Source organism: Zonotrichia albicollis, chromosome 2 (assembly GCF_047830755.1).
Source record: "Zonotrichia albicollis isolate bZonAlb1 chromosome 2, bZonAlb1.hap1, whole genome shotgun sequence".
NCBI classification, from domain to species: Eukaryota; Metazoa; Chordata; class Aves; order Passeriformes; family Passerellidae; genus Zonotrichia; species Zonotrichia albicollis.
Window position 1 is genome coordinate 17648514 of NC_133820.1, and position 24130 is coordinate 17672643.

The following is a 24130-nucleotide window of genomic DNA, read 5'->3' on the forward strand; positions in this document are numbered from 1 at the left end:
TTGATTTCTTATTTTATGCCTGACCCTGCCCCTTCTGACTAGAGGAGGACATTTAGGCTCCCTGTCACTGTTTCTCATGGGCAACACTTGGTTTTTGTATTGCCTTGTGCAATGGTGCTTTGCACAGCAACACCTCCCCTCTGAGCCAGCTTGTTGTGGGCAAGGGTCTGTGCTCAGAACATGATTTTTTCCTTGCAAGTTTATGCTCTCTGCATGCCTTTTCCTGGGCTGGATCTTGCCTGTCTTCGCAAACCAGAACCTCTCCTGTTGGCTGGAGTAAGTGAGCCACAAATGTGCCTTTAATTAAGGAGCTTTTAACAACTCCAAGTTATGTGTTGATGTGTGAGTTCTTGGGTCCATAACTTGAGCATGCAGCTCATATTTTGCTGCTTAACTTCTAGTCCAAGACCTCTTTTCTGTCACAGCAGTTCATGGTTGGCTTTGTGTTAACTCCTAGCAAGAATGTGTGTCTTCTATGTCCTTTCTTCCCAACAAAAGCTTCACCTTTCTTTTCTCTGCCCTGTTCCCTGTGAATAGGTTTGTTAATGGGTTTCCTTGTTGTTACTCTTGCTCCAGTGCTCGACCAGATTTGTAGACTCAGAAATGTAGATGCTGCTTTGTTTGCCTGTTCAATCATAAATTCTGTTCTGGTGTGTGTTCTGCCTGGCTGACCATTGCTGCTGTGCTTCTCATATATTTATTAGGGAATAGCAAAAGAGCCAGAGTCTCTGAAAAGATATTCACTCCTTGCCAGGGACATTATTTGCAGAGATGCTGCAGGTTCTGCTCCTTTCCATCTAAGCACACACAAGCTGGTTTCTTGGCTTCTTCCATCAAACCGTTCCATTTAGGGCTTTTCAGTTTTACAATATAGTGGGAAAAAATTGAGTGAGTCTCCTTCCTTACTGTTTTCTGTGGCTTCTTCCTTGCTAAAGCAGAAGAAGGGTTGAAACAACACAGGGATGAATTAATGGTGGGGGGATAGCAAAACCAGGAGCAGGATTACATAGCAGTGAGTGCCATGCAATGCAGTGGGAAGAATTTCAGGTAACAGCATTGACAATGCCTGAATTAGGAACTAGAGGATTTAGGAGGAGAAATATTTCTCTGTAGAAGGTCAGGTTTTCCCTATGTCTCTTGTCTCTTGTCCTGTGCTTAACATTGATAACAGCAGAAGAAAATCCTTATTTTCTCCTTCATCTACAATTAGACATGCTGTATTTCACTTATAAGTACCTTTCAAGTAAATAAAGCAAAACAAACCACTCTGTGATTACTCCTCTCTTTAAATGCAGATTATTATTTTTGTTGTTGTTCACATACAGTAGGATGATACAGACATCTCAGTGAGCACTGTCCTTACACATTGTGGATCCTGAGGGCTTTTTTGCACTAAAGCAGCTCTGGAGATGGATTTTCTTGTTTCCAGCTCATGAACTCAACTATGCTGATCTTCCCACTGGTGGCATTTTAGACTCTTCTCCTGACACATATGTTTTGGTATTTGCATGACATCTGCTAGCGCAGAAAACCAGGTGTGGTGTGATGGAGACAAGGTTTATGTTACTTGGCAAGTTATATAATCTTAAAATCTGTCATAGGAACATAAAGTATTGGAGTTTAAAGACGGAGTGTTTGTAAGTCTAGAGTAGGTATTTGCTTTTATTTAGAATAAATGCTTGGATGTTTTCACAAAATGACTGGAATTATAAACATTGTGTTAAACCCTTCTGCTTTCCCACTTGGTTGCTTCATGAAATTCCCCAAAGTTTTCCCATCACATAACTTTATGGGCTTTCCTATTGCAGCCCTGTGGTGTTACACTTTTCTCCAGACAAACAAGTCTTTGGGAAATCGTATCCAGGCAGGATGCAGAGAATTAGGAGATATCTGTAGCTTCTCTTCCTGGTGTAAACCAAAGCTTAGGCTTCATTACTGCCCCTTGGGAGAAATGGAAGAGAGGCAGTGGCTAAAATTGCCAAACAAGCCCAAAATGTGATTGACTTTGTCAGCTGTGAAGAGCAGCGTGTTCTGAGACTGGACATGTGCTCCTGCATGGATTCGGGAATAAGTACAAAAGCTGGCATCACAAAAGTACAAAAGATGGTTTCACAAACTGAGAGGAAAGGGAGCTCTGTAAAAAGCAGACCAGCCCAGCCACCAGAGTGACCTCTGGGCTTTGAGGGCTGGGTCGGGTGAGGGGGCAGCTCGGATTGCAGCACCAGCAGCAATTGCACATTAATGAAACATTTTGCTCGGTGTGCTGCGCTGGCTGTGTCAGGCTCTGCAGCTCCTGCTGCTTCCCCAAAGAGCAGAGACACCTCCCTGGCATTGCCCTGGCACCAGCCAGGCTCCTGAGGGGCAGGAGCAAGGGTGGTCCAGGTGGCAGTCCAGGAGGATGCAGATTTCCTAGCTCAGGGTATGTATGATCTTAGAAGGAAATAGAAAAGTTGGCTTTGTTTGCCATCCTTTTTCCCTTTCCCTTCCTTTTTTTCCTATTCAGTATGTGCAATATACATCTCCTCTGGAATCTGTCCCAAATGATGGTGTTTAGCCTTTCCGTGTCATGCCCACCTGCTATTTTTCAGCCATTTCAGAAAATTACTGGTTTCACAATAGGATTGCAACATATGTCAGAGGGATGGGGACATCAGGACAAAATTGGAGAGGGGGGAAAATATAAATGCATCCAGAGCTGTTATTTCATGTTAATATGCAGATGTTTTTTATTGCATAAAGATGTGGGGAACCATGTGGAACTTGCTCTCCTCACTCCTTTTGTCCCAATCCTATTCCCCAGTTTTTGCATTTTGTTTGATTGTTGCATTTCCTTGTAATGAAGAGTGTGTATTATCCTTGAGGCACCATCTGCTTGCTTTGTGCCTGTCTGAAACACCACCCTGGGACCTGGCACACAGGGGCCCTGGATGCTCTGATGACTGTCACAGACATCTTTCCATGAGAATCCTTTCCTTGGAATTTTTTCCTCCTGAGAAGCTGGGAGGCCTCAGGAACAAAATGTGAACAATGATTATCTGCCGCTGTGGAATGCAACAGGTGCATCTGTGATTGGCCCATGTTGGATGTTTGTAATTAATGGCCAATCACAGTCAGCTGACTCAGTCTCTCTGAGCCACAAACCTGTGTTATCATTCCTTTCTATTCTTAGCTAAACTAGCCTTCTGAGGAGAACCTTTTCTTCTATTCTTTTAGTACAGTTTTATTATAATATATATAATAAAATAATAAATCAAGCCTTCTGAAACATGGAGTCAAATCCTCATCTCTTCCCTCAGCCTGAGAGCCCTGCAAACACTGTCACAGATGACACTCAATAATATCCTGATAAATGGGGCAGTTCTGCATTTCCTTGGTGCTCCTGGGCTCAGAGCACGAATAAAACCAGCTCCAGCCCAGGGAGCTCTGGAACACTCTGCAGTCAATAGGAATTGGTGCTGCTTTGGAAATGTAGGTGAAGATTGCAGCAAGGCATGTGTGTTGTTACAGAAGGTTTCTGTCTGGAGTATATTTGGAAAGAGGGTATTTTCTCTTGTGATGCAGTGTGAAGACACAATTCTTATTGCTCATTTTGGCTGAGTTAGAATCTGACCCAGCTGCCTGAGCTGCAGCTGAATTAGCTCCTGAGTCAGTTATAATCCACTTCTGAAGTGTGATAGGAGTTCCATTTTCCCTGACTCATTTTTAGCCCATTGTCAGTAATTCAACATGATCTTCAATAAAGGTATGACAAACTCAATTTTTCTCCATTACAGTTGCCTTTTAAAGCAATAATATTTTTGTCAGACAGTATTTTTTGGTTTGTTTTGCATAGCCCAAAACTCAAATCCACAAAAGAATAATCAACAACATTTAGGTCTTTTAAAATCCACAGTTTTTCTGTTTGTGTATGTCAGCATCCTTTTCTACAATGCAGTAGAGCAGAGATGAAGCATATCCAAAATAAAGCCAGAGATTTTGCTAATATTTAAATGGGAAAAAATTTATACATTTTGAAGCACATGTATTGTGAATCAAAGCTGATTTCTGTTTGTTCCAAACTTTCCATTTCCTTTCAAAAAAACCCCGGGTCTGAACTCAAGCTGTTAAAGGGATGAAGCATCATTGTAAATGCTTGTAGGAAGAGAAAATAGGAGACCACTTGAGGGCAGCAAATGCTCAGCCTCTCCCTGACAATATAGCAAAGTATCATCAGGAGGCAGGAGACTGCACTTTTATTTTCCATTCATTTATCGTGTAACTTTTGACTTGTTTTACAAAGAGCATTGTTTCCAAATAATTGCACAGATAGAAAGATTGGGTTTTTTTTAATTGCTGAAAAAATAAAAAAGGGAAATCTTTTTCTGGGTTTTTACTTTTGCTTTGGAATTCAGCAAACTTATGAAGGTGCATGGAAGTTTTTTGAGGTGGAAGAAAAGGGATCCAGCAGTAGATGCTAATTTTCACCAAATATGTCTAAGGAATTTCACATGCCATTTGTGCAAAATCTTCACACTAGAAAATACATAAAAACCATATGAACTAGGAAAGAAAAAATTCAGTATAAATGATAATGTAAGATCATGTAACTTTCAGATACCTAAAGAATGAAGACAGTGTCAAAATACACATTTGGTATGTCAGATTAAATCTGCACAAGAACCTCTACCCTAGCATAAACTAAATTCTTACAAAACTTGATTTCACAACCTTATCTTTTTCCCAAAAAAAATGCTCAGTTTTAAAATGCAGCAAAATCTTAAAACGCAATCCATCATCTGGAGCTAAATTTATGCCTTTGTGCTCCCTTAACAGTTTTAGAATTCAGATGCCAAGCAGAGATCTTTACCAATTAGGGTAACAGGCTGATCAGCCAGGAGGTTATTTGGGAACTCCACGGAGAAGCCTATGAGGTTTTTTTGTGATTCATGATGATGACAGAGAAGCGCAGGTTCCACTTTAGTTTTTTACTTTCTGCCCAGTGCCATCTTTCCTCAGCTGACTCATTTTGCACCTTTCCTTGTCCCAGTTGCTGCCTTCTCTCTCTGCAGACCTTTGGTCCTCATTGAAGGTTTCCATTCCTTTGCTCTGCAATTTGAGCTGCTCCCCCTCATCCCTTTGCTTCCTCATCCTCTCCCAAGCTCCTTTCCCATGTCAGCTGGAGTTCTCCTCCTCCTCCCCCTCGCTGAAGCACCAGGATGGGAGCAACCAGAGTGCACCAGAAATCACTTCCACCTCCTCTGCTCGGTGCTGCAGCATCCTCAGCTTGTTGGAAGATGTCAGGGCAGGGATGTCCTGCTCACCCCCATCAGCTGTGACTGTCTGTGAGTATTTTGGGACCTCTGAGTCTTGTACAGCACAACCTGAGCAGATTTTCACAGAGCCTGCAAATATCAGCACTGTTTTCATCCACTTTTTTTGCTAAACTTTAATTTCTGGTCAAAAGCATGGAGTTGCTGGAGCGTTCTAGTTTTATGGTGGTATTTATTTTAATGTTAGAGGAAAAAGTGAAGTCAATTTGCCATTTTCAGAAACGAGTGAAAAGCATAAGCCAACTAAAAATATATCTGCATACAGAAATAAAATTCAAATTCAGTGCTTAATGCAATTCAGCACCATAATAGGCAATTTCAGTTCATGTGAATAAAGTTGATGAGGTTTAATTGAAGGCAGGCTTATGTAATTGAAAATGTAAAAGGTTCCCTACCTGTAGGTATTGCTACTGGTGTTACCTCTGCTCTGTTTCTCTTTTCTGAGGTCATATTTTCCTGTGGATGCACAGGAATTTTGAAAGGGGATAAATGTCTTTATTTCACAGATGTAAACCCACCACTCAGAAACACTGTTGGTCAGAGTTTTCAAGATTTGGCACCGCTTTCGCATTTTTAAATTTTCAGCTTTTTAAAAATCCAATCTGTGAGAAAGAAGCTGTCTTTTCCACAGTGCCTTTTCATTGTCCTTCCCACTGAAAGTAAACTGGAGCTTGCAGACCATTCTTCTAAAAATCAGGGTTTATATCTGTTTCAGATGAAGTCTGCAGAAACTGGCCATTACTGAAATGCTGCTTTTTTTTTTTTTTTACTCTATCTTGCACAGGAAATCTGTTTCAGAGCCAGAAATACAGATTGAATCTCAGGACTTCTACACCTTTGGTTCAGCAGCAAGACCATCTGTCACTTCTAATTCCTGCTATGAAAAAGATGATCTAGTTATCTTTGATGGAATAGTTCTGAATTTGCAAGCTAGAGTCTTCTCCTTTTCCTCAATTAGATTTTCCTCCCCTCCTACATGCTGGAATCTCTATTTGAAGGTTCAGCCTTGGATAAAGCTAAACCCCAAAAGAATGATGTCTTTTTAATCACTGGCTCCCCACTGCCGATGATATCAACCTGCAAAACATGCTAGCTGCTCTCACCAAAGCAATCTTGACTTGCTTCCAAAGGGGAGAGAAAACAGGTGAATTCCTTGTCACTTTAGATTGCACTAAGGATGTGCAGAAATTTTGCTCCATTTTAAGTTTGATATATGTTTTGGAAGGTAGAGGGTTTATAAGGAAGGGCTGGATATTTTTTCAGGCATGTCTACATCTTCACCATCTGCATATCATTCCAAGGTTACTTTTAAATCTTCTGGATTTTCACTCAGCTTTGTTTGACTCTCAAAGACAAAGCACTCTTTCTCATAGGACCATTAAATCATAACACGATTCTCTTCCACAATGAAGAAAAAATCCATTTTTTTTTCTTTGGAGGAAACCATCATCATCTTCATCTGTATAAAGAGATGCTTCCTGAGTCATAATGCATTCAGTCTTTCACACATGTGTTTTCTTGGTGCAAACTACAGATAAAAAGCACATGATATAATTAAATGCTTTTGTACTGTAGGTGAGGGATTGTCTCAGGCTGTTCCATCCAGCTATTGTTTTTTCCCACCCATATACACATAAACACATTCTTGAAGCTCAAACTCAGCTGTGTTTCTATAGGCATGTCTCAGGGCATGTCTCTGCTGTTAAATTTTAATGAAAATAAGATTGAAATTTTAGGGATTAATGACCACTTGGCAAAAATTCAGCTGATATCTACTTGAGCTGCACCACTTCTTCCAACCTCCCTTCTCCAATGAATAACTGAAAAGGACCAAGGAACAGAGAGCTGTTTCTAGGATACAATGTGCAGCACTTCCTACTTTTGGCTCACTCTAACTTCAGCCTCTCAGCTCTGTCATTTTTTTTCTGTCTATGAATTTAAAATAGCTTTTGCCACCAGATAGTGAAGTGGAAGCAATAGCATTTGTCCCAGCTGTGAGTGGGATCACCTTGCTACCGTGGTAAAATCGAAGGGGCTGATCTCCACATGGATTTTACATTAAGGTAATTTCCACACCTTACTTATCTTGCTGTTGGGGTGAAACCTTTCCTGCAGTGAGTTCAGAGGCTTTATGCATGTGTGTGAGAGCACATATGTCTCTGTGCAAAGCATGGCTTCTCTGCATTGGCATTCCAGCTGGCAGTTCCTGGAAAGCCACCCTGCAGCTCCAAAATCTCCTGCAAAAGGGAAATCATGAATGCTGTGGCCTCCCTCCTGCCACTCATACCTGTGCTGTCCTTTCTGTGCTCCAGCACGTGGACAGAGCAGGAAAGAGATGGCTGGGGTTTTTTTTTTTTTTTTTTTTTGGCCATTCCAGATGAGGGAAAGAAAAGTCTTTTGAACTGGGTTGCCCCAGGTTCATCTGGGTACAAACACTTTGGGTACATTGATCCATTGTAAACTCCTGGAACAGGAACAGGATGCAGGTATGGTGGACAATTATTATCAAACAATTGCTGCTCTGTATCCAGCCAGTTTACAGCTTTCTGGTGACCCAGAGATAGAGGTGCTGGTTTCGTGTTCTTGGCAGCCCTCCACACCCATAAGTCAAGGTCCCCCTTTTTGACCAGGAGCTGGCAGGAGGCTCACAGATCAATGGAGAAAAGTTTCCCTCAAACTGGAAAACTGAAGAGATTTTTTTTTGTCATTTAAGCTCTGGAGACAAACCTCCTCAACAGCATTTTCCTCTTGCAGTACATGATTACTCTGAGATTAGGAAGCAAACAAACAGTAATCATTAAGAGCACTTTATTAAACAAAATAAATTTCTCCTTGTGCTGTTGACTAAAGAGTAGGCAATTTAACTGTTCCTAATTATGAGGTTATGCCTGGATTTTTCTAAACTAAAATGGTAGTTTATATACACTTTATTTTTATTTTTTAGGAACACAGTCACTTTTTGAGGCTTTTGCACAGATGAACTCTTTGATATCACAAGTACCACCATGTGCAAGAGATTGAAAATGGTGATGGGAGTGATTGAAAATTGTGTTGTAAATCTTGGTGCTGCTTCTAGCAAATCACAGAGCCTTGAATACGTGGCACAGACCCACAGTAATTTATACCTGCCCTGATGTTTAACAGAGGGCTGTTTTTTCTAAGCCAATTCAGTCAGATACACACATTCACTCCAGGCCCACGTTTGGGATGGTGAAATGAAATAGTTCCCATAGTTATTCCTAGAAGTTAATTAGCTGTGACAGTGGGAAAGTGACCACCTCATGATTCTTGGATATTTATAACAAGGCTGTCACTTGCTAGGTTAGTCAGGTCATGGAGGAGATGGGAGTGTGAAGTCAGGTTTCTGTGGCACACAGAGCTGACCCTGCATCACTGCTCCTCCTTGCCATGGCTAGATGATGGCAGGAAGGATCTCTGGGTGCAGGGTTTGTAACACAACCCCAGCTGTGATCCCTGCCTTTGGGAAACAGGGCTGTGCTGCAGAGCAGGTGCTTCTGCATTTCCTTCATCACATTCCTTCAGAGTCTGGCCTGGGATTAATGAAATGGAGATGTCTTTTCTGCTCCTGCTTTCCTAATGTAATTCCTTTGCTCTTTTAATTCTGAAAACCACAAAAAAATGCTCTCAGAAATACTCAAGGTCAGACTTCCAGGGGCAGAGCAGAGCTGTGGGAGAGGATGGAGAAGTGTCACAGTGCCATCCCTCAGCTGCGGACTGCACCACCCTGCTGCTCATCTGCACCCAGTGCTGGCTGCTCAATGGGGGACACAGAGAGAAATTTGGGGGGTTTTTTGCCTCTACTTTATATATTTTCCACCTGGAACTTCCACTGTCGTGCCTCAGGACTTACTGTAGCTGTGCAGTTCCCTAATGCATGAGGAGATGTTTGTTTGGCTCTCCAATTTTGCCATGTAATCAAGACTTAATGTGCTAAATGTGTTCTCTGTAAACTGGTATCAGCACAGCTGAGCATGACCTGAGCAGCTGGGAATATTTCTGAGAGCATTTTTTGTGGTTTTTAGAATTAAAAGAGCAAAAAAAAAAAAATCAGCAGGGGAAAAAAACCCTCTCAAATTACATGTTTTGTGCAAATCAGAGGTATTTTATTGGTAATGATAGCCTAACCTGGAACAGATTATTCCAAAGATCTTTCTCATTTAGAGTACCATTTGTAAATGTTGTCACTGCTCGGAAAAAAGAGATATCTCACACTAAGAAAATTATGAGTTACTATCATGACAAACAGAAAGCACAGAAGTTCATTTTTGTCTGTCTGTCATTATGGTCCTTCAGTTTTAGCAGGAGAAAAACTTTCATAGAACTTCAGCATGATTTGCAGAGTGTCATTTCTCATTTCTCTGTTAAAATTTCCTGCCCATAAATAGTGTGCCAAATGTTGTAGTGGGTTTGTCATCTGCCCAATATTCTTCAGAGAAAGCAGCTGACTGTTGGCTTCCCTAATTATTTCTTCTTCTAATATTGTTTCCTCAGAGCTAGCTTGAAGGGGGAACAAACCCCAACCATATATGCATATATATAATCAAGTAAAACCAGACATTTCTGTCAAAAAAAAAAAAAAGGTAAAGCTTTGGAACAAACAATAAGTTTCATGCAAATGTCTGTCTCTTAAAACTGGCAAGATTTCAATAAGCATTTTCTGAGAAGTATTTAATTTTGTTTTACTGAAAGGTGGGACACTGCTTTTTGCACTGCTATGAACCCCCACTGGAGAGCCAAGCTGGGAAACTGCCAAACCTCTCATACCTGCCATGACAATGGGGAGCCATATCAACACACACAAACCCATATTTAACTAAACTGTTCAATTGAATTCTAATCTCCAGCTAATCGCTAAGGTTGAGGAAAAAAAAATCTCCCTATTCATGTTTTATTTCTAAAAAATACCTTTATGAGGTAATACAAGTGCATGAATGGATGAGAGACTCAAGCACAATACACTGTCTACAAAGCTAAATGAGCTGGGGGGGGGGGTCACATTCTATTAAATATCTCACCCATGAAACTCATAGTTAAAAAGAAACTTTAAATGGAGTTTGGAAAGTCACTGAAAGGCCTTTTTTGGGGGTTCCCAGGGTAGAAGGTGATACAGAGGTGTGGTTTTGTTTTGCTTTGCTCCATGTCTCCATAAGCCACACAAATCAATGGGATTACAACGGAAATACCAATGGACACCAATGTATGTGTAGTTGGGCACATTTTGTGTTCAAAACAGAGCTTCAGCCTCCTGAACAGGGCATGTCTGTGTCCTGTAGGGCACAGGGAGACCTTTCACCCTTCCTGCTGCAGGACTGTGTGCAGGAGAAAGAGTGTCAGTCCTGAGTCTGGGCACCGGGCTGGGCATCTCTGGTGCGACTGCCACTATCCAACTTAAATTCTGCTCAGTGTTGTGTAGTAGGAGAGATCACAAAAGAAAAGAGATGCTCCTTGACTTATTTGGGGGCATATTTGAGGTTAATAATGGGGTCAATGGGGGGTTAAAACACAAGGTCCTTAAGTCAGGACTTGTAACACAGCCCCTCATCACACTTTGCAAAGTCATAGGTGCCCTCCCCTGGTTTTACCAAGGCAGAACTGATGTTCCTGGTAAAAGCCACGTCTGGAGAAAGTATCTTCCTGTTACAGAACCAAAATATAATTTCACACGAGGATGCTGTGGAATAATTGAGAAGAAAAAGACATTTGGGTGCAGCTGGTTCTCAAGCACAGCTGCTCAGGTCTCTTGCTCTCCAGAAACCTGTTTGCAAAACAGGAAGGTCTCCCCTGGACCACCCCCTCATGGTTTCAGTGCTTACTCTCAGGTTCTGAGTTTCCACCTTGTTTGCAGACCCTGGAGGCCAGTCTGGTCTGTGCTGATGGTTGGCTGGGGAATCCCATGAAACTCTGGATGGGTATGGTGGCTCCTCTTTGCTGATTTCAAGAAATTCCTTGCAAGCAGCTCATTCCCCTGGCTGTCCTCCCTGCACTGCAAGGCTGGGCGTATCCTTGATTTAACCTGGCAGTGAGAAGAGCTGGCACTCACTTCTAACTGAAAGGGCTCTCCCTGACCCAGGTTTTATGCTTGTGTGCAAACCCTGGCAGCAAAAAATAATTTTCCAGTGTCTTCCCATTTGTCCTGTTACTTTCCTGTGTCTCCAAATCTCATCTTTCTCAGTGTGAACAGGCCAATGTGACCTCCTTGGCAAACACTTGTTGAAGTTTAGAGCCAACCAAGTGTTGTGGGGGGCTATCAAATGTCTCCGAGGTAAGGCATGCATAAAACATGAGCGCAGAGTCGTAAATAACTTGGCTCCTCTTCATTTATTTTAAAATAATGACGGTTGTTTAACTGGCTTAAAAGGGTTACTCTTTCACCCCTAGCTTGTTCTGAGCACCGTGGGAAAACGACACGAGCACTGTTTGGTTTAAGGGATGTAGTCATGCAAAACCTTTGCTGTACCTTCTGTAGGAAGCTAGAGCGTTTCAAGAAATAATGAAGGTGTGAATCATCACAATTCTGAGTTGTCTGATAAGAAAATCTTTTAATCTCTTGTAGCAGTGCAAGGGCTCCAATGGCTGCAATTCTCTTTTATAAATTGTGCAATAAAATATGGAATAAGTCATTGCAAATGAATCCAGGATTATCAGCAGTCTTTTCCTTTGATATCAGTATTTCGGACCGGTGTTCTTTAAAGGCTTTTACTTGTTAGTTTAGTTTTAGGAGGCAAATAAAGTAATTAGTGCTCTTTCTTTTTTTCCCCATTTTATGGTCTGTTCTTGGCACACTTAGAAAACATTTGAGCTTGAACAGTTAATTTTCAGTTGTGCCTGTTAGCAGGAATTATTTCCATTTTTCAAAAACAACATAAGAAAACAACCAGGATGAGATACTGGTTTCATTAAAAGTGTGTGCAAAGGATGAGGTGTTTTGTTGATTCTGTTCTATTCTCTTTTTCTTTAATTTTAACATATTTTAAGTATTCAAAATGCACTAAAAAATACTCAGTTTTATATGTGTGTGTTTAGTCCACAAAACCCTCAGGAGTTCCATTTTGAAAAATATTATCATTGTTTCTGGAATTTGGCTCCACATGCTCTGGTGTTTTTACAGGACAAAATCTCTGGTCTTTTACCAAGGTTTTATGGGTTTTTTTATGCAAAAACCAAGCAATGACATAGGATGCCAAGCAAGTGAAAAGACAGGTAAGATTTGGGCTTTTTTGGAGTCCTTTCAAGATCAAGAAATATATACAATCAAGTAAATAGCTCAAATTGGAAACCTCAGAACCCAGCTTTGATATGTGAGTTTTCTCATAATATACAATATGACTCTGATTTAGCTTTATCACTTCATTGATCACTTCCTAGGCAGCAGATGCCCATTGACTAGAGACAAAATCAAACATTATTCACTGCTACCTTGACTGTGGATGGTAAACATTTATTTATAATATAAGGCAATGTCGTTCTGTAAGAGACTGGAGTAGTGGAGCTAGAGGGGAAGAATGAGCTACAGCCATAAAAAAAATACAGCTTGAAGTGTTTGGGTTGGAATCTGTTGTGGTTTATTCTCCAGCTCCTTGCTCAGGTTGCTGCATGTCCCCTCAGCCTGCCCTGGGTGGGAGCTACAAGCAAGGGGCAGCTCTGCTGGGTGTCCATGAGCATCCTCCACACCCTCTGGTTTCTAAAGGCTGAAAGAAGGTGGGAAAGCACTTTTTGGAAACAGCATGTCCACTTACCTTTTGGAATTTTGCTGGTTTCTTTTATTGCTGGAATGGTTTTTACTAATATTTGATGAGTGTGTGAAAAAAATGTGATAAAATTGCATCAATAGCAAGATTGCTCATGGTGCTTTCATTATTTGCTCCATTTGCTTCACGCAGGAAGTTATTAAGTAAAATACCTTTGTGTGCAGATTAGAGATGTGTGACACACTGGCTAATTGTCTGGTTGTGCAGCTCAGATGAGGGCCAGGCTGCCTGGCCTCTGTCACCTCCCTCCCCTCGTGCAGCTGTTTACAGCCAGCAATCACCTTGGGAAACAGCACACAGTTCAACCTCTGCTTGTGTGTGCCAGTCATGAGTGACTTCTACCTACAAATAATTCCCAAAATTATTTGTAGGAAGAGTTCACTCATGGCATAGGCTTGGGGAAGCTGCTTTGGATGCTGGAGGGAGGAAGCCAAGTGACTCTGAGCTGCAGGAGGGAGTGAATAGCTGAGGATGAGTAGTGGAAGGGGAAGGCCATCTCTGTCAGGCACGGTTATATCTCCTGGGGCTCATAGATGTGGGAGACAGACAGTAAAATGTCCCTGGGAGGGCAAGAGAGTCCTGAAAATGAGCTGAGAGCCCCTTGCAGCTGATTAAGGGGATCTCAGTAGCTGCTGGAGGGGAATTTGTGGAAGAGAACAGACTGAAGAGACTACAAGTAACAGAATCACAACATTTATCTGGTTTATGTGCAGGCCATGGGCTGAACAGGAGAACTTGACAGACTTGAGCTCTTCTCAGGGGTCCTGAAGTGTTGAGATGGTGAAGGATCTGTGAGGAGGAGGAGGGAGTTCATCTATGCAGCTCTGCCTTGTGGTCAGGGCCAGCTGCCCTTCCTGGAGTTCTGTGATGCTGCACTGAGGTCACCTTGCTGTCCTCCTGCTCTCAGGGCATTTGTGGGCTCAGGGTGTGGCATTCACATTCTCTGAACAGGTTCTCTCTCTCAGGTTTTTCCTGGAGGAGCACAGAGATCAAAACAATTCTTATCTCATTTGCTGCTCCTGTGTTTCGGAACATGTGGAATGTGTTGGAAGATTATTTACCTGAAGGAACTTCCTTGATTGGATTCTGGTTGTGAGTGTTTTGTTCTCTTGACCAATCTGCAAACTGTGTCCCGACTGTTGGTCAGGAGACAGGAGATTTTGTTGAGTGCTTGTGCAGTTTCAGTTTAGATGTAGTGTAGTATAGTATAGAATAACAATAATTAATTAGCTTTCTGATATCATAGAGTTCTCCTCATCATTTCTCCCTGCACTGGGGGTCCTGAATTATCTGATATCGTGGTCCCTCTCATGTTGCTGCATAAATGATATGGATGGCTAAGCCTGTGTGGTCACACTCTGTCTACAATGGACTTTAAATGCCATCTGATGCAGATACAATCTCATGCAGCAGTTGGGACTGTGTGTGAATTCCTTGATTTCTCCTTGGGTTTCTTTAAACCTGAGGCAATGGCAGAGCAATCTAGAGATAACCTGGTGTAGAAAAATAATAGAGATGCTTCTGTTGTTCCCTTGCCATTTTCACTTCCTTTCTTTTTCTTCGAAACCCTGTTTATTTCCCCGTAAGGCTATGAAATAACAGGAAGCAAGAACACCCCAGCTAGGCAACATCTCTTCTGCAGAACTACAGGAGATTACATCCTGTGAAAAGGTTAATGAAGAACTGAGACTTTTTTTGGTCAAGATAAAGATAATTATTCACTTCCTGGTGCACTAGAAGCATTCGTGAAACCTTTTAGGAAATGGCATCATGTATTTTTAGTGCAAAATTAGGCTAGAAAGAAGTTGCAAAAAGCTGTATCATTAACCCTGGATTTGATGCATCTGACATTCAGCATCTGCAGGTTTTCTTGCTTCCTTTTTTCATTGAAAAGAGATGCAGAGGACTTTAGAAAAAATAACCTTTTTTTCTCAGATCCTCATCAGACTCTCCCTAGAAAATGCACAGCAGCCAGTGTGTGTGAGCCCAGCTGGTGCTGGACACTGATCCTGCTGGACTCCAGGCAGAGTGCACAGCTCAGCCCTCACTTTCCACCTTTGAGAGGAGTTTTGTGGCTCAGTGCCCATTGCCATTTCCCTGCCTTACTCTCCTGGCCCATGGAAGCTGCTTCCAGGTCTGCTACTTTGCACCCTCAGAGATTTATTTTTTTTTCAATCTCTGCATTTTAATTACACGTCCTCCTTTTCAAAAGGCTGGATGTTTTGAGATAATGAAATCTTTCCACAGGTCATGCTGCTTTCTCTTCCTCTGGATTCCTCTATTAGCAGAAAGCTACCGGTTTCCAGAAGGAAATTGTCTTGATTTCTTTATAGCCTCAATCTGTTCTCACCAAAGCCACTGGCAAACCTTCTGTTTATTTTTCAGAGATACAAAACGTAAGCCAAGTGCCATCAGGCAGAGATCAGCACATTTACTGAACCACGAGCAAGGCCTGGGGAGCCTAGTTAAGTAATTCATTTCAGCTTCTTTGAAATTCCTCACTAAATAGGTTTGAGGTTGTTTCTTGCCAGAAATGCTAGCTTGCTGAGGTGGAAACATTTTGTGGCAATGTACCAATTTCTGTTATCCAGAAAGTTATTTTTGGGTCCCAGGTGAAATTTTATGGGGAGAAAAGGAGGCAGAGAAGGACTTTTTATCTGTAATACTGTGCTGAACAAATGTAGCTACCATGGCTTCTGGGTTAGAATTGCTTGCAATTGCCTGAACACATCTGGGCTGATGGACTTAGCTCTTGATTTCAGGTGTCTAAATTGAAAGGCATTTGAAAGAGGATTGAAAGGGGGCTGGACTGGATGATCTTGGAAACCCAACCAAGCCAAACCATTCTGTGGCTCTATGAAGTCTATATGTTTGTGATGTGCAACTGCTAAATATTCCTATTTATATCTGGTTATGAAAAATTATGTTGAAATTGAGAGGGCCATCAACCTGAGGGAAATACAAACATCATTTAAGCCCAGTATTTTCATAAGGATTTGAATTCCATGTCATGATGAAGTGTGACACTCCCTGTCACAGGGCACAGTGTTAATTCAATGCTCAGAAGGCACTTAGACACATCACAGAAGATCTTGTCAAGAATTATCAGCAAAAGCTGTTTCTAGTTTAAGAAATCACTAGAAACTGGGAAAGTGTGTTGAATTAAATCCATGCCATCTTTACCTTGTCCTTACACCTTTTTCTGGCTGTATGGTCACTGTCCAAGACAGAACTCTGGGCTAATGAATACTTAGTTCAGTCTGGGGCATTTTATGCTTTCTTAAAGAAATTTTGCATGGAGGCAACAGAAAAAATCCTTCCTGCCCCTTCATCTGTGTCTGCTCTCTGCACTTAGCACTGTGTGTCTGCAGCTGCACTGGCTCTTGCAGATGAGATCTTCCACAAGGCTCTGGAGGTGTCAGTGAAGGAAAAATGATAATAGAGTCATGAGGAGTACTGAGGCTGGAGCAAGACCAAATACCCATCAGCTTTCCACTGGTTTTGATCCATCACTGACAGTAAACCAAAGTCAGGGATCCACATTAATAAAGGCATTCAAATACCTAAAGCTCACCAAAATCTCTGTGAGTAAAGTGTCTGAATATTTTTAAAACCTGGATCCTAACAAAGTTAATAAAAAATGTTTGTGTTAAATCAGACTGTTGGTTTGGCTGATTCAGGCTTTATGGGAATACCAGAAAATTATAGTTATTTTCAAATAGTTTAAAGTATCATATAGTTACTTTGCATTTGAAACACCACTAGCAGCTTACCTCACTTTTGTGTTGTATTGTGTTGATGTCACAGGCAATACACAAGCAAAAAAAAGAACTAATGATGAATGCTTGCACTCCAACAAAAAACAGATCAAGATTTGCTTTGTGTGTTGATGGCCATTTTATTTATAAGCAGAACATATTCTAAATATTAAGTGATCTATTTTGCCCAACAGTGTGAGTATGAAGTTCCAGGTTTTTTGCATAGATGTTGGGTCCCCATCTGTTGTATCCATGGTGATAGCAAGACTTTTGTTCTGATTCCTTTTAAAATCAGTGTAGTGATTCTTAGTGATTTTCAAACTGCTTTCCAGCAACTCTGAAAATTAATGGTTAATCAAACAATCTCAGCTTTGGCTCAGTTATCTATGTGCATGCACCCATTATTAAGTAGCAATCTACCTCCTGCAGCAAAACCTTTCATTGTGGTTTCAGTTCTAGTGTTGTGTCTGTAGGGATAGGATAATCTATTTGAAGAAAATCTGATGAAATTGCACCAAAGCTTTCTACATCCTTTATTGGGAAATATAAAGGTCAAGCTCTTTCTTTGTGGGGATTACTGGGTCTATACAGCCTCAGTAGTAGGAGTGAGCAGTAGGAATGAGGGAGTGGGGTGATAAATCAGAGGAACACTTCCTTCAGAAGATAGCTCTCTTACAGCAATTTGCTCTTGGAAAGATAGTTAGAGTTTGTCTATTATCAGATCTTTTCTGGAAATTTTTGGGTAAAAAACCCCAAACTTAAAAGATGTGACAATAGGGAGAAGAGAGATTATAAAGGCAGGGTGTCCCCATGTGAATGTTTCAGAGAAAAGGAGCGAGGAAGGCAGGAGGTACAGCAGGGTGTGCAGAGGAAATACCTTGGAAAGCAAGTGAGAAATATTCTCAGTTTTGACAGCTGTGGAATGGGAAAACTTTGGTTGTCCACCCCACACAAAGAATGGCATGGAGCATTATGCCAATGGGACCAGTAAGAACGTGGGTTAGCCCAGAGTGTGGGACATGCTAGTGGGGAAAATCAGTGTGTGACTGCTCCTTTTTACAGCTCCTTTTCTTCTAGCTGGAGACTTTCCCCCAAGCTTGGGCTGAATCAAATTAATACATGTCTGATAGGAAACTTGAAAATCTTCCTGGTATTCATCAGGAACTGCAGGTTTCCAGAAACTGTGTATTTCTGTGCTCAGGCTGAACAAAATGAAGAAGTACTCCAGAGATTTGCTGTGCTGTAATTTGCCCTTGAACAAAAATGAAGCTTAAAAAGGTTTAACAAATATTCACACTTCTCAAATACTTCTCTGGGGTTCTGGCCTCCCACTTGGCTTTATACACTGAAGATGAGGGGGAGAAGCCTGCACTGTGATTTATCCCTCTGGCAAGGTCACCTGGATAAAATGTTCTTGGCTGGAAAAATGCAGTGAAGGGTCTGCAGTGATTCTACATATGGGGTTTGTCATTAACATGCATTACCAGTGATTGAAAGGTAACCTGAAGTCTTGTTTCTGTGACTGTGCAGGGCTTTTATAGTTTCAAATAAACAGCTGAATGTTTTTTTTTTTGTTTCCCTCTCAAGTGAATGTGCAAAACATTTGGCTCTGGCCATTCCTCACACTTGCCATGACAGAGCTCCTCCCTGAGCCAGTGATGACAGAATGTGGCCCATTTTTTAAATGGGGATTTGCAAACTCAAACACATTCACAAATCAAGTTCAGTCAGGGGATTCCTCACATTCCTGCCCTGAATGGTCTCCAGACTCCATGAAAAATACAACTGGTCTGCACTCCATATGACCATGTTTTTTTAATTTTGCCCAGGGGGACGTCAAATGATAATCACTGTCAGCCAGTTTCACAAATGACTAGGAATTACCCTCAAAGTTAGTGCTATCAAGATGGAAGATTTCTAATATATCTTGTGCTACTTCTGATATACAATAAGATGCAAAAATACCTATCTTTTTTACAAACAATTTGCCTGATTGAAGAGATGCTTTTAAAATTTGACACTTCAGTTGGTGGAGTTGCGAGATGTTCTGAAGGACACAATCAGAGTTCAAAATTAACTTGGTCAGACAGACAGATGAATAGAGAACTTGTCAGAGAGATGAACAGGTGAATAAGCAAAAGGATGTTCAATGTACCAACTGTGACATTTAGGAAGGAGACTACAAATGCCAGGTGGGTACTGTCAACTGAGCAGCAGTATGGGAGAGGAAGGTTTAGAGATGAGAGTGGAACAACACTCTTTTAGTCAGTAGTGCAGTATTGAAAAAAAAAGGGAATTTCACCTTAGACTGAAGTTGAATTTTAAATAGTTTGGTAGTCTTGAAAGTTCTTTACCAGTACTTCTGTGATAAATGCCTCATTTAGGTCTGATGGCCTATCCTTTCTGTAGATGCTCCATTTATTTCTGCAAAGCCAACTCATTCATTACAGCTAGCTCTTAGTAAAATGAAGCATTCAGCTGGGAAGGTTGGCTGATGGCAGTCAGCCTAAAGACATCTCCAATTTTGTTTTGAATTAATTGATACAGGCACAGTGTAACAGCTCTTAAAGCCCATGTGCAGCATGGGGTGCCTCCTCTCCTTGGACTTGCTTTGAGAGACTGGAATTGTTCCATGGAGAGAGACAAGGTGCTGCAGAGGACATCCCAGGGAGTCTTCCTGGGACTCCCATTGTCTGGAGGAATCTAAGGAAATCCACTCAGACTAAGGTAATATTTTGTGGCTTCATCCATTCATATGACTTGGCTGACATGGACTGATGATGACCACATGATTCTTATATTGAATTAATCTGAATTCTGCATTTTATTAAAAGCAGTGGGGACCAAGCTAAAAATGATCCTGCACACAGACTCTGATTTTCTCTTTTCTTGAAGCACAAGCAATACAGAAATACAGATATCTTCTTTAGTTTCCCTATGCTTTCCTTATCTCTACGTAACTATTTAGCCAACACACACCTAACAGAAAGAACTTCTTACCTATGTGTCATGTATTGCACAAATTTGACAATAGTTCAGCTATCCATCTTGGCTGCTAAGAGCTTGGTTTAAAGCTTTACAGCAAAAGGAAATTTCAGGTGGTTTTCAGTGGAAGCAGAACAGACTGTATGATAGAAGAGTGGAGTGAGCACCCTCTCAACACTACCCTCTTCCTTTAGGAGTTTCACAAAAATTCTTTTACATATAACCTATTAATATTTACTCCTGACTCATGAAAGAAGGGCTGGGCTAGATGACAGCCTTGAAATGGCCTTTAATTTCTGTGACCTCTTCATATCTTGCATAATGCTGTTTGACTTCAAACTGCTTGTAGGTAAGTGCACCCTGAAAAGTGTTTCCTTTGCCTCCCTGAGGGCACCATCAAAATGAAGCAAAGCAAGGAGAAGCAGGATAGCTGAATAGGGCTCTCAAAATCTAGAAGATACTACATCTTGTCTCTCTGCAGATCCCCTCTGTGCTGCAGCCTCTGCTCACTGCTTAGTTTGCAGAGATAAGTTGGTCTTATCTGGAAATATGTCTGTACTTGAAACTTCTAAGCAGAACAGATGCACACACCTCCTCATACTCCAGAGTAACCTGTGAGGTTGGACTATCTGGTCTCATAAACCAGACTCTGTCATCAACAGTCTGCTTTTTGAAGTTTCTGCATGGGTTAACTGTAGAGGGCCATCTCCTTCTGAAGATAAGATCAGAGATTGGACCTTCTCTGCAGTGGTAGCCAAACGTGCCTGGCAATGTTTTCCTCTTTTTTTTTTTTTTTTGCCTTCTTTCTTCCCATGCAAACACATACACAGCTAAAAAAAACACAAGAAAACAGGTGGAAATAATTGGGATAAACCAATCTAATATAAAATCTGTATCAACAGCCTCAGCCCCTGCAAAGCTTTAAAAGAATTTCTGACTGACTTGGCTGACAAACCCCTATCACTCTAAATCTTGCTCCTGGTGTTTGTACCTGAGTAACCAGGAGGATGCCTCCCAGAGAGACTATTCTCTTGGTTTTCCTGCCAGTAGTGCCCAAGTTTCACAGACCTAGAGCCCTGCTGTTCCAAGCTCTTGCCTGAAGTCAGAAACAGAATGTAATGTGTCAGAACTCAGTGCATCCCTCCTGGTGTCCAGAGTTGCCGAGGAACCCACTGAAGGGCTCAGAGACCCTGGCATGCTGCCCAGAACACCTGGGGATTTGATTGTGATCCCTGGAGCAAGTTACCAGCTTTGTATGAGGATCTGAAAGTCACAGAGGTTTGAATAGTGTAATAATAAAGTTATCACAGGATGAAAATGTAGATTTGAGGATTTTTGGTATGGGGGATATGGGGACAAGATGGAGGAACTTAGGCATGTCTAGCCTTTCTTCTTCTTCTTGTTCTCCATTTTCTGCAGTGATGTTGGCACTTTGGGATTGGTTTAGAGTAGAAGTGCACTGTCTAACATAGATGATAGGTATTGGGAATTAAGTGTAAATATGTTATATGTAGTTTGTAGTATAAAAGGACAACAGTGCCTCAGGGGCAGTCAGAGTGCCTGTGGCTGCCCTGCTGAGCAGACCTCGACTGCACAGAAAGAAAATTTTATAGATCAGAATTAATAACCTCAAGACCGAAAAGTGAAGAGTCCAGACTCGTTCTTCAGTTGCACGGGCTGAAACAGAGACATCCTGCACATCTCAGGGCAGCAATTAACAGCAGCAACCCGAGAGTAATGCACAGTCCCCAAGGAAGGTCAGAGGCAGCAGTGGCGGCTCTTGAGATGTGTTGGGTCCACAGCACAGATGTTGTGCTGTCACCAAGGCTGTGCCATGAAACTGTTCTGGGGCAAGGAGCTGAAGTGAGGCCAATATCCCTCGTCAGCCCTTGAGCCCCATCTCACAATGGAACAGCAAACCCTCCAGGAGCTGCTCCCATTTCCTGTCTCCAAGCCATTCACAGGCTTTCCCAGATTTGCCAAGGTATAAGAGGTGTGTCTTGGGCTTTTCTTCCTTGCAAGGGAAGCTTGAGATTTTCTTTAGAGAAAATTAGGGCTTCTCTCCACATTGCGTAGCTGTTTGGAACAGTCAGGCTCTGTCTTTTGGATTGATCTTCCCAAGATTAATCAAATCTGAAAGATTCCTGGCCAATTAATTCTTGAACACTTTATTATTACACTCATCTGAGCTAAAATAGCTATGGAAAATTCTCTTGATATTTTGGATAAATTGGAAATCCTTTTTCCTTATACTCTGGAATAAGCTCGCATTATCCCTAGAACTAAGATTTCTCATATTTTCCCTAAATGAAAGTTTAATATTTATTGAAATCTGTTGATTAAAAGCTCTGAACATTGTATCCAGAAGACTAATCGATATTTTAAATGCACTCAGACATATTAGCTGCTTACTGTTACATAGAGAAATAATGAACTTGCTATATGAGAAGGTAAAATTCATGAATAATTCATAGATGCATTAATTTATTCAGTTTTGAATTGATTTGGCAATTATTCTTGTACTGCACATCATTTACAAACACTCAGATATAAATATTTACAGTTGCAAATTTGCGGTCAAATCATTTCTGTTCTCTGATTGAATGGCTTCTGTAGCACACCAAGCAGTGCAAATTGTGAATTTTACTGTTAAATATACAGCTCAGTGGAATGTGGGTGCTGGAACGATCAAGTAAAGTGGATACATACTGACTGCAAATATGGCCAAACTAATGTATTTAAAATAGAAATAAATATTTGCAGGCAAGTTTTCTTCATATCTTATTGCAATAGGAATTAGGAAAAGGCCTCATGCGTTGTGCTGCCCCAGACAACAATGACTAATGTCCTTTGGCACTGATATTTTTATTGTTTATTCAGTTCTTCTCACTTTTTCCTTTGTTTTCATTTTTTTTCCCTGCTGATTGTGTTTTACGTCTTTCAAGGATGACTGCAAAATTCAGGAAAATAAGAAGTCTCTTTAAAGGAGGATGACTTAACCCCACAGTGAAGCTATGGAAAGAGAGGATCCAGAAGCTGAACATTATGGATTTCTGATGGTCTGAGGGAAAGGGTTAATTCACAGTGGCTTAATTCAGCCAAAGGAGACTTGCCTCCTAAACTGCCCTGTATTTATTGGAGAAGGAGAGGCTTCTCTAGAGGATGATTCAGAACAGGAGCCTAGTTTTAAATGCTCTGAATCATGCTGCTAGTCTGCTTATTTTGAACGGTGCAGTTTATCTTCCCTCCATTTCCTACTTGTTGCCCTGATTGATGAGTAAGGACTTATGCAGAATGAATGAATTTCACCTTTTATGAATAAAGCATGCCATTGTGAGTATTTAGAGAACTTGATTTGAGACTAAAGAACAAGTGAAAGCATTAAGATGTATTATTTTATGTATTTCTCTCTCTCAACAGTTAGAAGGACCTTTAAAAATTCCAGCTTTAAGCATTTAAGTCATTTAATACAAAGCAATAATTCAAAGTTAGTTCATGTGATTTCTTGTTTTTTTTGAAGCACTCCAGAAAATTGTTTTTCCAAAGTTCTTTCACTTTGAAATGCCTGCACAGAAGCACTTGAGGCTGAAAGTAAAGCTAATCCATTTGCAGAGAGCACGTTCAGAAAAGAACAAAACCTGTGAAATTACGAACAGTTTGTTCTGAAGAAATAAAGATGAAGGCATTAGCATTCAAAGCAATCCTAAAGCAAAAGTAGGTATTTTGATGAAAATGCATTTGAGAAAAGAGAGTTGGATGCTCAGTTGGTCTTAAAGCCAGACCAGTGGTTGCTTGGTAGGGATGCAAGTGATGCTCAAAGGAAATTTGTCACTGTGTGTAGCTCATGAAAGAGCATGAAACAACTTTCAAACTGTTTGTGACTGATTCCCTCCTGGCATGAAGTGCTTGTGCTCAGAGAAGAGCTTCACCATCACAGCACACCAAACTGCTGGAGCTTCTGCTCTTGGGGAAGAAGCATCATGGGGCTGCTGGAGCAGGCACATCTGAGTGAGTTTTGGATCAATGTGCTGAGCTGCAGATGATGCCCAGAAATGAAACTCCTGACCAGCAGCCTCCTCAGGGCCTGCTGTAAGTGCTGTCCACTGCCTTGCTCTCCTTGGTGTACTGCCTAAGTCTTTTTCTTTGTGGCACTGGGGATGCACAGGGCTGTGGCTGGCATCCCTCTGGCACATCAGCATCTGTGTGATGCCTCTGAGCTGAACCAGGGTAACTTCACAGATGCTTCTACAGGTGTTGAATAGTGCATCTCTCTTAGGTGATCTCCAGTAGGAAACTCAGGACTTCCAGC

At 41.3% G+C, this 24130-nt stretch overlaps 1 long non-coding RNA gene across 2 annotated transcripts in view; it reads left to right on the plus strand.

Moving 5' to 3' along the window:
• Window positions 1–4294: 4294 nt before the first annotated feature.
• LOC113459515 (uncharacterized) overlaps window positions 4295–24130 on the plus strand; it is a 96562-nt gene continuing 76726 nt past the window's right edge. For both annotated transcript variants that reach the window (XR_003380820.2, XR_003380821.2), the window contains exons 1-2: window positions 4295–5321; window positions 6094–7372. This is a non-coding gene — a long non-coding RNA (uncharacterized LOC113459515). The remainder of the gene's footprint in view (window positions 5322–6093; window positions 7373–24130) is intronic.